The following is a 15,328-nucleotide window of genomic DNA, read 5'->3' as shown; positions in this document are numbered from 1 at the left end:
TGTTAAATGCTGTTCAACCTCTTCAATAAGGTTGAGCAGACAATTTAAATACCAATAAACCCCTTAATGATCCTCTCATTGACTATTACTAGCACAAGCTCTATGGCATCTTGAACTAATGCAGGCTTAAATGGCGTTTCAGCTTAAGACTCTATATTGACCACCTTGGAGGCCCATTAGCACCTGAAAGAACTGAGAAAAATCGCCCTCTATGGCTATTAAAATGGCCGTTGAAGCAATCTGTTTAAAATGCTATAATTTTAAATCATTGCCTCAAAGGCTTCGGTTATGTATCATTTATTTGTTCACAGTTTGAGATACAGACGTACTTCTAATGACATGTTTTTTTTAATTCATTTATGGGATGTGGGCATCGCTGGCTAGGCTAGCATTTATTGCCCATCTCTAATTGCCCTTGAGAAGGTGGTGGCTTAAACTCCTGCAATTCCTGAGGTGTAGGTACACCGGTGCTGTTAAGGAGGGAGTTCCAGGAATTTGACCCAGCGACAGTGAAGGTACAGCGTTATATTTCCAAGTCAGGATGGTGAGTGGCTGGAGTGGAAGTTCTGGGTGGTGGTGTTCCCATGTATCTGCTGCCCTTGTCCTTCTAAATGGTAGCAGTCGTGGGTTTGGAAGGTGCTGCCGAAGGAGCTTTGGTGAGTTTCTGCAGTGCATCTTGTATCTGGTACACCCTGGCTGTCGGTGGTGGAGGGAGTGAATGTTTGTTGACGGGGTGCAGATCAAGCGGGCTGCTTTGTCCTGGTTGGTGTCAGGCTACTTGAGTGTTGTTGGTGCAGCGCTCATCCAGGCAATCAGAAGGTGTTCCATCACACACCTGACTTGCGCCTTGTAGGCGGTGCACAGGCTTTAGGGAGTCAGTAGGTGAGTTACTCACTGCAGGATTCCTAGCCTCTGACATGCTCTTGTAGCCGCAGTATTTATATGGCTAGCCCAGTTCAGTTTCTGGTCAATGGTAAACCTCAGGATGTTGATAGTGGGGGATTCAGCAATGGTAATGCAATTGAATGTCAAGCAGTGATGGTTAGATTCTCTCTTATTGGAGATGGTCATTGCTCGGCACTTGTGTGGTGTGATTGTTATTTGCCACTTGTCAGCCCAAGCCTTGACTTTGTCCAGGTCTTGCTGCATTTGGACATGGAATGCTTCAGGATCTGAGGAGTTGTGACTGGTGCTGAACATTGTGCAATCATCAGCGAATATCCCCACTTCTGACCTTACGATGGAAGGAAGGTCATTGATGATGTAGCTGATGACTTTTGGGCCTAGGACACTACCCTGAGGAACTCTCCTGGTATGGAGATGATTGACCTCCAACAACCATCTTCTTTTGTGCTAGGTATGACTCCAATCAGCAGAGAGTTTTCCCCCTAATTTCCATTGACTCCAGTTTTTCCAAGGCTCCCTGATGCTGCAGTTTTATTATGTGCCCTGTATTATTTTTCATCTTTCCTTTTTAAGAAATGAACACACACATAGCATTTATATTGTGCCTTATCATCTCCTCAGTGGCTATAGTTGGCGGCAGATACCAACATCGAAAACAACACAATGCCTGGTAACTGCTTCATATATGGGAGACGGTGGCATAGTGCTAACGTCACTGAACAGTAATCAAGAGACCCAGGTTAATGCTCTGGGAACATGGGTTCAAATCCTATTGTAATAGCTGGTGGAATTTAAATTCAGTTAATAAATCTGTGATGACAACTATCATCTGGTTCCCTAATGTCCACTGGGGAAGGAATTCTGGCATCCTTGCATGGTCTGGCACACAACCACAGCAGTGGTTGCTTCTTAACTGCCTTCTGCAGTGGCCTAGCAAGCCATTCAGTTCAAGGGCACTTAGGGATAGGCAACAAATGCTAGCCTTGACAGTGATGCCCACATCCCATGAAAGGATTTTTAAAAATCTTGTGGAAAACCTGCCTCTCATGGTCCCTTCATATGAAGCTACCACATTCCCAACAGATTTGATATGCTTCATGTCCACCATTTTGCATGGACAGAAGGATGCCAGTGATGATATCATCCCCTCACAGCTGCTCGCAACAAGATCCCACAAACAACATTTTAGATGAGTGACTAGTTAATTTGATGGTTGTGTATTTTGAGGGATCACTGTTTGGCTAGAACTCTGCTGTTCACACAGTGCCCTGGGATCATTTATTCATATCATTTATTGTTTACAGGTGGGGTCTCCTTTATTAATTTTGTTTTGAATTTGGTGTCCTTGACTTTTTTCAAATACTGTTGCAGTATGTTCAGCTTTGTATCCAAATCTGTGCCCTCCAGTCCCCTGAGACCAGCTTCTTTACTCAATCTAGTCACTTCGCCATTAGTAGCAAAGACTTCAGCCCTCTCCTGTCTACCCTCTGGGACTCCTTCCCTAAAAAGTTGCACCGTGCTAACTCTTTGCCTTCAGAAGTTTTCTCAAAACCCATCTTCATTTTTCTGTAACTCTTCCATTACTGCTTGATGCCCATTTCTTGTGTGACACACCTTGTGCCATTTTCTATGTACTAAAGGTATTATATGAAATTGTTGCTTAACTGTAATTATCATTAATGCTGTGTTTAGCTATACAGCAGATGCTGGGAAGAGGGTTCTTTAGATAGTCTACGTAGTTGTTTTAGTGGGATTAGGTAAGTGTGAAATGTTGCTCACTGCAGACCCACAAGTGTTGTATTTCTCTGAAAGGCTTTAGGCTGGTTAGCGCTCAAGTAAGATTGTGATAGCAGATTGAGTGACTCGCCACTGGGTCCTTTTAAAACAGTTCTATTTTTTTCTTGTGTGACCTGTTGCTAATCATTTACCTTGCTGTACTTGAGTGACTATTACTCTTGGAATCATTACGGCACAGAAGGTGGTCATTTAGCTCATTGACTTCGTGCTGGCACACTCCTACAGTTTGGCTTAATTGTTCTCTTGCCCAGTAGGTTTCTTAATTTCTTTGGATAGTTTTTTTTCCCCCCAATAACCTAAAAAATTGTCAAAACATTAAACAAAATGAGCAGCAAGTAAAATCTCTTCTTTTTGTTCTTAGTAACTTTTTAAATGAGCATAATGCACTGAATACTCGAATACTTGAACTTTAATCAATCACTGATGAGTAATTTGCTGGTCTTCACAGGTTTAAGATACTTCATTATTTTGAACTTTGTTCTCTCTGCAGTTAATTTTCCTCTGATTTGATTTTTATCAATGACCCCTCAAATTGCAGATTGGAATAAAAGTACCCAGGAGTCAGAGTTCTAGTACAGGGAAAAGATAATGAAATTGGTAGAGTGTTTGCACATTTTGATATCAGGAAGAATAACTGGGAATCAGGTGACAACATTGACCTAGTCATGTCATACGCTTTATTTTTTTCTTCCCCGCCCTCTTGAAGGGAATATACCCTGGGCTACAGTTGCTTAGGATCTCACCAAATTGGTCATATTTATTATATAAGTCAATGCAGCGTAAGCAGGCTGTTTGATTGGAGGGGAGGGGTGGTGATATATCACAGCCGAACTTGAAAATGTCCTCACTCATCATCCACGCATGTATTTTGCAGCTGTGATGATGAGCTGCAGGCTTGACAATATTTTACTCTGTTCAAACCCAAAACACTGGGATGCACTGCAGTGCTTCAACTGCTGTCCTAGCTCTGGTCAATTTATTTAATATAGAATGGGAATGAATGCAGTGACTTTGTGGTCTGTACATATACTGAATGCTGACACATTTCCCATCAGACTACAGAGTGTGCATTTTATGGAGTTATTTAACATTAATTACACTAATTGTTACAAATTTTATAGATAAGAATATGCTTCTTGCGCACAACCAGAGAATCCTTGCATCCTGTTCAAGTGGTGGAATGGGATTCCCGTGCTTCAGAGCTGTTGATGGTCCTAATTCTGGAAGCCAGAAAACAAATGAAGAAGGTACTTGTGATAAACAATTGTTTGATACTGGAATGAAACCTCACACCTTTGATAGGGGATTAAGGACTCGTGGTGAAGAAATTGTTAAGACGAAATTTCTGCTTTCAAATACTTTGGAGTTGGCAAATGAAACCAGTTCCCCCCATGGAAGTTCAGTTGTTGAGGATCTGGCAAAAGAAACTGGTATATTGTCGGCTTTTGAACAAGACAAGTGCAGCCAGAAATTGGTGTTGGTGAAAGATTATGGAAATGAATCAATTCTGTCCTTGGACACCGAGTTTGAAATATACAGGAAACTGAATGAAATGACCTTACAGCAAGCTGCTAGTGACTGTTTTCAGGGGAGTAAAAGAGAAACTCTACATCACTACATTCCTGAATATAAGGATTTTGGGACACTGGATCTAGAGCCATTCCCTGATTATTACAGCATGAACAGCACTGAAAGCCACAGTTTTCCTGACTTTTCGGGCTGTGAAGAGAGTTCCCCTGAAATACAGACTCCAGCAGTACATCCAGGTGCTCTGAATCCTGCAAAGTCAGATCAATTTTCACATTTCTGTCCTGTAGCTGATGAAATAGATGAGAACTCATTTATTTCTGCTATCACTTCAGCACAGAGGTCATTTGTGTATGAGAGCAATGAGATAGCTGTTTGCAAATGTGCACAAAGGCCAGCTGGAGCCCACCTTGCAGAATATAAATCTACTGGGATCTCAGAAGGAAGTGTTGAGCGAGTATTCAATCACAGAAACACTATAGGTCCTAATGGGAGCAAGTTAGAACAAGTAGAAGGTGCACATAACAGTGACCTGCAGACTGAAGTATTATTGGAGAGTGTTAATCTAAGTGAACTGTGCTTCCCGAATCAAATAGAAGAATTTTCCAATGACCAATCTGCCTGTAGTACATCAACAGACATTGAAAGTGAAAATCAAGTACCATTGGTGCCACTTAATGTGATGGATACTGTAGTTTCTACTAATACAATTTCAGAAGCTGAGGACGTGTCACAGAACCAAAGTAAGCAGAACAGCAATACAGTGTCTGCATGTGAAAGTCCAGATCATCGGGGATGGGGGAATTCCTGTGAACTGACTGCAGTTAGCTGTGAAATTTCAGATTCAGATCAGCAGAAGTTCTTTGATTCATTTGTGTCAGCTGCTGGTGATAGCATTATTACAAGTGTAACAGTGGCAGACCATTACAGTGATCTGACTGGCCAAACAAATGATGTTCATGGACCATTTGAGATAACTGAACGCAATAGATTTACTAACTGTAAGTCCCAGATGTCAGACTTGACAGCTTCTGGAAGTGGTACTTTGATCGAAGGAACATGTACTCATAATCAAGTGGAATGTGAACACTGTTTCAACAAAGGCACAAAAGCTTTAATTATTAAAGTGGACCAGTCCGTTGATGCTAGCACTGATTTCAGGACTGATTTCACCATAGACAAAGACACTACAGCCATGATTTCTGTTGTTGATCGAGCTGACAACACAGATATAACTTTGATGAGTAAAAATAGACCAACTCTGGGACAAAGTAGAAAGTATGGAAATGGTGCTTCTAACACTAAGTGGTCCATTATTGAATCTACTGTGAAACAACAAAGCACACAGACATCTAAGGTCACCACAGAGGAGAAGTGCATCAATACTATCTTGCAGACAACTAATTTTGAATCGCATGCAAAGGTATGGTTTTATTTTGTTCAACTAGATATTTGCTCTTGGGTTATCCTTCATGGGTAAGGTTAAGATGTAAGTAGTGAAATTAAAACGTGTCTTTTTCAGAGCTTTCAGCTAGAAGGCATATAAAAAAAGAATGAACAAGATTGCATTTATACAGTGTCTTTCACATCCTTGGAATGCTCCAAAGCATTTTATAACCAGAGGAGTTTAGTAACCATCACTGAGACGTGGTTGAGGGAGGGACAGGATTGGCTGTTCAACATTCCGGGATATAGAATCTTCAGGCGAGACAAGGGAGGGGTAAAAGAGGAGGAGGCATTGCATTATTAGTTAAGGAGTCAGTTACTGCAGTAAGGAGAGATGATACCTTGGAGGGGGCATCGAATGAAGCTTTGTGAGTAGAGCTTAGGAATAAAAAAAGGGGCAGCCACATTGTTAGGTGTTTATTATAGATCCCCAGATAGCAAGAAATTGAGGAGCAAATGTGTGCACAATTTGCGGAGGTGTGTTAAAAACAACAACAATAGGGTAATTATATTAGGTGATTTCAACTTTCCCAACATTAATTGGGATAGGCATAGTGTTAAGGGCTTGGATGGAATGGATTTCTTGAAATGTGTACAGGAGAACTTTGTAGATCAATATGTAGAGGGTCCAACAAGGGACAGTGCAGTGCTGGACCTAATTCTGGGGAATGAAGCCGGACAGGCGGCTGAGGTGGTGGTGGGTGAGCATTTTAGTGATAGGACCACAACATGGTACAATTTAAGTTTGTTATGGACAAATAAATCAACAAGTTGCAAAAAGTTGTTTTGGATTGGGGGCGAGTGGATATTAATAAAATAAGGCAGGATCTGGCCAAGACTGAGAACAGCTACTTGTGGGGAAATCTATAGAGGAGCAGTGGGGGCCGTTCAAAAAGGAAATGGGGAGGGTACAGGCTAAACATGTTCCCTCTAGGGTGATAGGAAGGAGTAACAAGCCCAGAGAACCATGGATGACCAGAGGTATTCAGGTTACGATGAGGAGGAAAAGCGAGGCTTTTAACAGGTACAAGGGTAGCAAATCAGCAGAGGCATTAGTGGAGTACAGAAAGTGCCGGGTGGAGCTTAAGAAAGCAATTAGGAGAGCGAAGAGGGGATATGAGAAAGCTCTGGCTGGTAAAAGTAGGGAAAATCCCAAGGTATTCTATAAGTCTATCAATGGGAAGAGGATAACCAGGGAAAGAGTAGGGCCCATAAGGAACCCAGGGGGCAATCTATGGGTGGAGCCAGAGGACATTGCTAGAGTGTTGAACGAATACTTTATATTTGGTCTTCACCCAAGAGAATGAGAATGAAGGTATTGAACTCAGGGAGAGAGACTGCGAGGTTCTTAAGCAAATTGATATCGGGAGTGACAAGGTATTGGAGATGCTGGCAGGCTTAAAAGTGGACAAGTCTCCAGGTCCGGATGACTTGTGTCCCAGACTGCTGAGGGAGGCAAGGGAGGAGATTGCAGGGGATCTGACCCAAATTTTTAATTCCTCTCTGTCCTCAAGGGGAGGTGCCAGAGGACTGAAGAACAGGTATTGTAGTTGCGCTATTTAAGAAGGGTTGTAGAGAGAAGCCAGCGGACTACAGGCCAGTGGGTCTCACATCTGTTGTAGGGAAACTGTTGGAGAAGATTCTGAAGGAGTGAATCTATCTCCACTTGGAGAGGCAAGGTTTGGTCAGGGATAGTCAGCATGGCTTTGACAGAGGGAAGTCATGCCTAACAAATTTGATTGAATTTTTTGAGGAGATGACTAGGTGTGTAGATGAGACATAGGAGACTTATAAAGATGGGATACAGGGTAATTTGATAAGGTGGATTCAAAATTGGCTTATTTGTAGGAGACAGAGGGTGATGACAGAAGGATGCTTTAGTGACTGGAAGCCAGTCTGCAGTGCTATACCACAGGGATCTGTGCTTGGTCCCTTATTATTCGTCATTTATATAAATGACATAGATGACCATGTGGGGGGTAGGATTAGTAAGTTTGCGGATGACACAAAATTGGCTGGGTGGTTAACAGTGAGGTTGAGCGTCTTGGGCTACAGGAAGATATAGACGGGATGGTCAAATGGGCAGATAAGTGGCAGATGGAATTTAACCCTGAAAAGTGTGAGGTGATACACTTCGGAAGGAGTAATTTGACAAGGAAGCATTCAATGAATGGCATGACACAAGGAAGTTCTGAGGACAAAGGGACCTTGGTGTGTATGTCCATAGGTCTCTGAAGGTGGAGGGGCATGTTAGTGGGGTGGTGAAAAAGGCATATGGGACACTTGCCTTTATTAATTGAGGCATAGATTACAAAAGTAGGGAGGTCATATTGAAGTTGTATAGAACCTTGGTGAGGCCACAGCTGGAGTACTGTGTGCAGTTCTGGCTGCCACACCACAGGAAGGATGTGATTGCACTGGAGGGGGGTGCAGAGGAGATTCACCAGGATGTTGCCTGGGATGAAACATTTAAGTTATGAAGAGAGGTTGGAGAGACTTGGTTGTTTTCCTTGGAGCAGAGGAGTGATGTACAAGATTATGAGGGGCATGGACAGGGTGGATAGGGCGTAGCTGTTCCCCTTAGTTGATGGGTCAGTCACGGGGGGATTCATGGTGAGGGGCAGGAGGTTTAGGGGGGATGTGAGGAAAAACTTTTTTACCCAGAGGGTGGTGACGGTTTGGAATGCGTTGCCTAGGAGGGTGATGGAGGCGGGCTGCCTCATATCCTTTAAAAAGTACCTAGATGAGCACTTGGCATGTCATAGCATTCAAAGCTATGGGCCAAGTGCTGGTAAACAGGTAGGTAGGTCAGGTGTTTCTCACGTGTCGGTGCAGACTCAGTGGGCTGAAGGGCCTCTTCTGCACCCTGTGATTCTGTGCATTTTATAACCAGAGGAGTTTTTGAAATTCATTGTTGTAATGTTTTACTGTGCAATTTAATATTTTGTATTTCTAAGCAATTGCTCAACAAATTTAGCACCAGTGTGAACTGATTTCCTAAACTTATATGTAAATTTGACATTTGAGCCTGAGCTAACTTGAGGAAAATGAAGCTTGACCCTGTACATGAAGCCTCACTGTTTCTCCCCAGAATCAGGTTGAGCTGTGATTTAAGCTGACCCATAACACTATAACTAGTATTGATGTGAAACAAAACTACTGCATCATATGTTTACACAGAGTCTTTTGCACTGCCAACTAATCTGTGAATTTGCAGCTTTCAAAATTTAAACCTTAAATTCATTTTGCCCTTCAACAGTTTAAGAAGCAATAGCATCCGATTTCAAATGGCTAAAAGTCACCAGTGAAAACTAGGTTAAGGCTGGCAAAGTAACAAAGAACCCAGTACTTCAAAGTCAGCTTAATGTCTTGTTCAAATTGGGGACCTATCGGTGAAAAAATATTCTGGAACCTGCATTGCGGGTCCTGTCTTTCAGTTGAGACATTAAATTTAGTCTCATCAGCCCTCATGGCTGCACATAAAAGATCCCATACCACTATTCTCTCCGATTGTATAAAGCAATTGGGGCATCTTAATATCACAAAGTGCTGATCCCTAGTAATTTCTGTTAAACCTCCTCTGTACCCTTCCTGTGAGGTCTTTTATATCATTGCTAAACTCGTGTCTGGTTTTGTCCAACAACAATCCAGCTGAGTCCTAACCAGTAACCAAATCGATATTGTTATCAGGAGAGAGTGGGAAAAATAGGACTGTTCTTCTTGAACAGAGAAGGTAAGAGGTGACCAAATGCTGTAAGTCCATGCTTAATGTTGATTCAGTTAATGTTGTTAATAAAGTAATGTCAATATACCCATTTACCTTGCTAGTTTCACTTTAATGGTTTGCCACAGACTTCCTCCTGTGCCTTGCCTGTTCATGACTTTTCCCCGCAGCGCATCCACTCTTGGCGTCAGTCCCTAATCCTCCTGCTGCCATTGCCCTCCCCACCTTCACGGCTCTCTTTGCGGATTATCCCTTGCAGCCCGCCCCCCCTTCCCTTGCAGCTTGGTCCGCTTGCGGCTTCCTCGCAAAGCTGTCAAGGGCATCTGCCATTCGTCTATGTGCCGCTGACCCATATATCCCTTCGGTGTCTTCCCACTGGTAAAATTCAGCTCAACATTTCTGATTGATGACCTTTCATAAGAACATGATATCTGTTTGGCCTTTCCTGAAGTTTTTTATTCTTGAGCCACCGACTTCCATAGCATATTTCCATGTTTTCAGCAGTGTAGAACCTATCATGCTCTGTAGTTCTCATAACATTTAGCTGTTCTAACCAGACTTTTGTCTGATTTTTAAGGCATTACCTAGTGCATTGTTAATCGTTTTATGTATAAATTAATTGTACATCCTCCTATCTAGAGGGGCAATATTCTCTTAACTTATATCTTGTTAAATGCTGGCTAATTTTATATTACCATCCTCTCTACTCAGAACCCAAATGGAATTGACTGCTCACAGTTATATGCATTTCTTTCCACTTTGCCTGGCTATGTCAAAAAAAGAGTTCAGTTTATTTGCAGCCCTCAATGAAATTTTTCTAGCCTGTCCTTCTCTGTTGTAATCTTTCCTAGCTTTATTCATCTCTCCTCATAACTGAGAGGGACCTGAGCTATCAGTTTGTCACCGCCATTATAACCTAAAGACAAGATGCTCCTAGTCTAGTTTGGCCAGCAGATGGGACCAGAAAATGGGGCTATGCAAGCATAACATTACTTTTGACAATCCCTTCACCCCCACCCAAATGTTTGCCATTCTAACTACTGTCACACTCTGCAGGCATTTTAATAGGCTTTCTGCTGGTATCCTAGACACATTCCTTGTGTCAGTAGTATTTCATCATTCAGTTTATATTCCCATTGCTTATTCCCCTTCCTCAAGCTCACTGCTTGCATTTATCTATGTTAAGTAATGCCTGCCATTTGTCAGTGCAGTAGTCCAATATTTGAAGAATTCTCACTATGCGTCAAAGGTAATTAACTATCCCTTTCTTTTGCTCTATGCAGGAATTGAGTACTAGCCAATGTAAAACCAAGTTGAGGAAAGTCCTTGGTGAACTTGAAGAGCTGAAGAAAAAGTGTAAAAGGTGTCACTAAATGTAATTAGAGATCTATAAATGAAGCCAGATTTTAAATGCACTTCAACTGATAATATGCTTTGAAGTTCAAAGGAACAACCCTTATTGAGCAAGTTGAAACATACTGAATCATGGAAATATTAATGTTAATGTTAATCAAGCTCATAGACTATTTCCCACTTCACCTAACTTACAGGCAATGTGCTAAGATTAGATGTGTTACTGACTTTCAAGCTCATACTGTAATGCCTTGAATTAAGGGGAGTTGCAGTTTACATTTACATTGAGAAGAACATTTCATCCAGTGACCCTTCCAGGCCTTCAGAGGGTATACAGACTTTAGGACATGGCCCCTTTAGCTCTGGGAATATGCATTCAAATCCAAAGATGAATGAGGTGAAACATCTCTTCAGTCCTAGCTCTGAGTTGTAAGTGAAATGAATTTGATAATTTACAATATTTCCAATTGGTGTGTCTTCCACATGATTTGGCATAAAAGTCAACAGTTTTGCTATGATGGCAGTATGGGAAATAGAAATGTCACACTGGTACTTTATGATAGGGGACATTAGGTTTGAGGTACTTTATTAAGCATGTAGTAAAGAGCTTTGTCATTTATCTAACTCATGAGTCCCTGGTAGTAATGCCATGTACAATGCCACGACTCACTGGGGATAATGGGCTGTAACATCAAGCCCCACTGCTCCCCAAGCCAAGACAAATGTGAAAAGTTTGATTAAACCACCAAATTGCCCAATTTTACCTTACTGTTTAATTTAGGTTAACAGAATACGAGCACCAGGTTTGTAAACTTAACAAGTAAATAACTTTATTAAATAAATTGCATGTAACCAGTGGAAAAAAATGAAATATGAACTGCCAACTTTTAACTCTACCCCTTCTTAACCTCTATACACAAACACAGTGCACACACAAAAAGACACATAAAACATGTATTTTAAGGATGAGATAACACAGTTCAATAGCACCAATCTGGAGTACAGGACTAGATGGTTTGATTTTGATTAATGTCTTCCAAATTTCTTGCAGTTTGTCGTTGATGACACGAGGTCTCCCAGCACTTTCAGTCTGTGGTTCACTGGTTGAAAACTTGCTTTTCAATGTCTCTACTGATTATTTTCATCTTGACAGGGGATTTCTGAGAGAGATCAGGTTACAGAGATATGAAGAAAAAGCCAGCTAGCTAGCCTTGTAGAATTACTGGAATCTTACACACAGGAGAGGTTTTAGGTATGTCCTCTTTGCAGCCTAGGATCTCTCTGCTCATTGCTACCACACACAACCTTGGTTACCTGATCAGGAGCCAGTTAAAACATTGTTGCTGGGCAGTTCCCCTTTCCTGCACCATTTTTGTCCAACCTGGCACATACTGTTCCAGGAGATAGCAACATTGCATATTTCACATTATGTTCCAGTGAACATGTCTTTCATCTGCAGACACGGTAGTTTTTAAAGCCGTAGCCCAATTTTAATGCCACAGCCCAAGAAAAATAAAAATATAAAAATACTTTTATAAAAATAGGTTCTTTACAACAAAGAAACAAATGTTACACTCCTAGTTTGATTGAAAACAATCATTTTAAGTAAAAAAGAATAACATTTTGAATGGAAAAAGTCCTAATTCCTTGCATCTCCTTAACAGGAAGAAAGATTTCAAAGATAAGTAAAGGCTCATTCGCTCATCAAGTTAATCCCTATAGGACTTCAGCTCCACCAGCACAACCTTCAGTGGCATCCTGAACTTGCCCAACATCTTTGATTTCACAAAGTGTTTTTGCTGGTAAACCATTCGACACACTTAACATGCATTGAGCAAAACATTTTTTGAGATCTAATCTAATTTATTACAAATTTTGACTAATATCCTCTTATTCCAGCCTTAGATTAATATTCTAGTTTCACCTAATCTATCCATTTAATGCTTTTCTTGGTTCTCTTTTTATCCCCTCCATCCATAGGCCTTCAGTTTTTCCAATCCTTTGCATCAGTTTCATTCCTCTGCGCCCCTTTTGATTTGCAGCTGCATAGGGTATTCCAATAAGTTCTGACCAGTGCATCATATAGCCGCATCAAAATCTTAAATTTATTGTTCGAGCAACGTATTCCAACAAATGGACCAAAATTTGCTGGAACAGTGTCTTTGGCCCTGAATGCCATTTGTTGAGTAACCTCATCTTTTTTCCAGTGATGAATTCATGCTAACGTTTCCTGAAGAATTCATTTAGATATACCAGAGCAAGAATAGTGAGAACTTGAAAGTTGCACAATTGAGAAATGTTTGCCACAAGTTCCAATTTTCATCATGTGAACGGTATATTAAAATATCCATCAGCTTTTATTTCAAAACATGCTTGACCTGTGAGGCCTGTTTACCACAAATCAATTGAGTAACTTATTTTGTTTCTTAAAGTTGTGGAAATATATTTCTTGGTATAATTGACAGTACATGTGGCTGCAGGTACCTGAGCCAACTAGAGGCATTTAACTTGTAATTGGTTTTAGATAATGACAGCCAAATTATTTTCAAAGCATGTCCTGTATATTAGAAGCATGGAAAATTTGTGACCCCAAAGGAAACCATTCAGCCCAGGGTGTCAGTTCCTGTTGAAAAAAAGAGTTACCTAGCCTCATCTCATCCTTATAGTTTATTGCACCTCGATTGTATATTCAAGTACTCCCGAAATGGGATGAGTTTTTTTGCCTGCCCCAGCTTTTCAGGCAGTGTTCTAGACCCCTACTGCCCTCTGGTGGAAATTATCATCTTAACTCCTCTAAAATCATTCTCTCGATTAAACTCTATATCCTCTGGTTATGCTATCCACTCTCTCTAGCCCCTTCAAATTTTATACATCTCTCCTCAGCCTCCTCTATTCCAAAGAAAGCAATGCCAGCTTATTCCATCTTTCCCTATGATTGTAGTTCTGCAATACTGCCAACATCTTCATAAATCTCCTCTCTACTCTCTCTAGTGCAACTACATCCTTCCTGTAATGTGACCAGAAGTGTAAGCAGTTCTCTAGCTGGAACTGAACTAGTCTTTTGTACAGTTTTGGCATAAACGCTCTTCTTGTATTCTATGGCCTGAATTTTTCCAATTAAGGCCCACCCGGCATAATACGCGAGGGCTAGCGCTACCTATGTGGGAGGAGGGAGAGTTGGGGCCAGCACTCTTTCGCAGGCTTCAGACTCCCTGAGGTAGCTCTGTGATTGAAGCACTTTCGAAAACAATAAATAAAATGAATAAAAATTTAATGAAACATGTCCCCTCATGTGACTGTGTCACATGGAAGTTCCACCCTTTTCTGAACCCTCACTATCTCCTCCTTGAATACCTCCCACTGCTCTGACACTGATTACCTTCAAGTAACTATTTCCACTTTGGCCAAATTACTCATGTAAGTATAATTGTCTTTCATTATTTTAGAACTTTTACTCCTAGTCTCTCTTTGTCCTTTTCCATAGCTATGTTGAATCTAACTGAATTATTATCAACACCACCAAAGTACACTCCCACTGATACTCTTTCCATCTGCTGAGCTTTATTCCCTATAACTAAGTCCAGAATTCCCCATCTCTGAAGAAGAGTGATACAGACTCAGAACGCTAACTCTTGTTTCTGTGTCCACACATGCTGCCAGACCTGCTGAGTTTTTCCAGCATTTTTTATTTTTATTCTCCTTCCCTTGTTGGACTTATTGGCTAAAAATGTTCCCTTGTTGGACTCACTGGCTAAAAATGTTCTCCTGGATGTATTTTTGAATTCAGCACCTTCTGTACCTTTTACACTAATCCAATTCCAGTTAACAGACGGCAGGGTTAACGTTTCAGTTCAAGGACCTTCAGAACTGAAGGAAGATATAAATGTACTAGTCTTTGAGCAAGTGAAGCAGGAAGAGAATAAAAGAGAAGGTCTGAGTTAGGTTGGAGAGCAGGAGAGATTAATGGACAAAAGGTTTCATGGGACAAGATTTCATGGTACAAAAGTCAAAGGGAGTGGTAATGGTTATAATAAAGAATCAAAAGTTTTTTTTTCATGGAATGTGAGCTTCACTGGCTAGACCATCAGTTGTTGCCCATACCTAATTGCCATTGAGAAGGTGGTGGTGAGCCGCTGCTGTGAACTGCTGCAGTCTGCGTGGTGTAGGTACAACCCAGGAATTTGACCCATCAACAGGAAAGGCATGGCAAAATAGTTCCAGGTCATGATGGTGAGTGGTTTGGAGGAGAACCTGTGGGTGATGGTAGCCCTATGCCCTTGTCCTTCTAGGTGGTAGAGGTGACGGGTTTGAAAGGTGCTGTTGAAAGAGCATTTGTGAGTTGTTGCAGTGCATCTTGTATATAGTGTATACTGTTGCCATTGTGCGTCAGTGATGAAAAAAGCAAATGTTGAAGGTGGTGGATGGGGTGCCAATCAAGCGGGCTGCTTTGTCCTGGATGGTGTCATGCTTCTTGAATGTTGTTGGAGCTGTACTCATCCAGGCAAGTGCTATCACACTGCTAACTTGTGTCTTGTAGATGGCGGACAGGCTTTAGGGAGTAAGGAGGTGAGTCAC

The sequence above is a fragment of the Carcharodon carcharias genome, chromosome 12 (genome assembly GCF_017639515.1).
Source record: "Carcharodon carcharias isolate sCarCar2 chromosome 12, sCarCar2.pri, whole genome shotgun sequence".
Taxonomy (NCBI): Eukaryota; Metazoa; Chordata; class Chondrichthyes; order Lamniformes; family Lamnidae; genus Carcharodon; species Carcharodon carcharias.
This window is presented reverse-complemented; position numbering follows the sequence as displayed.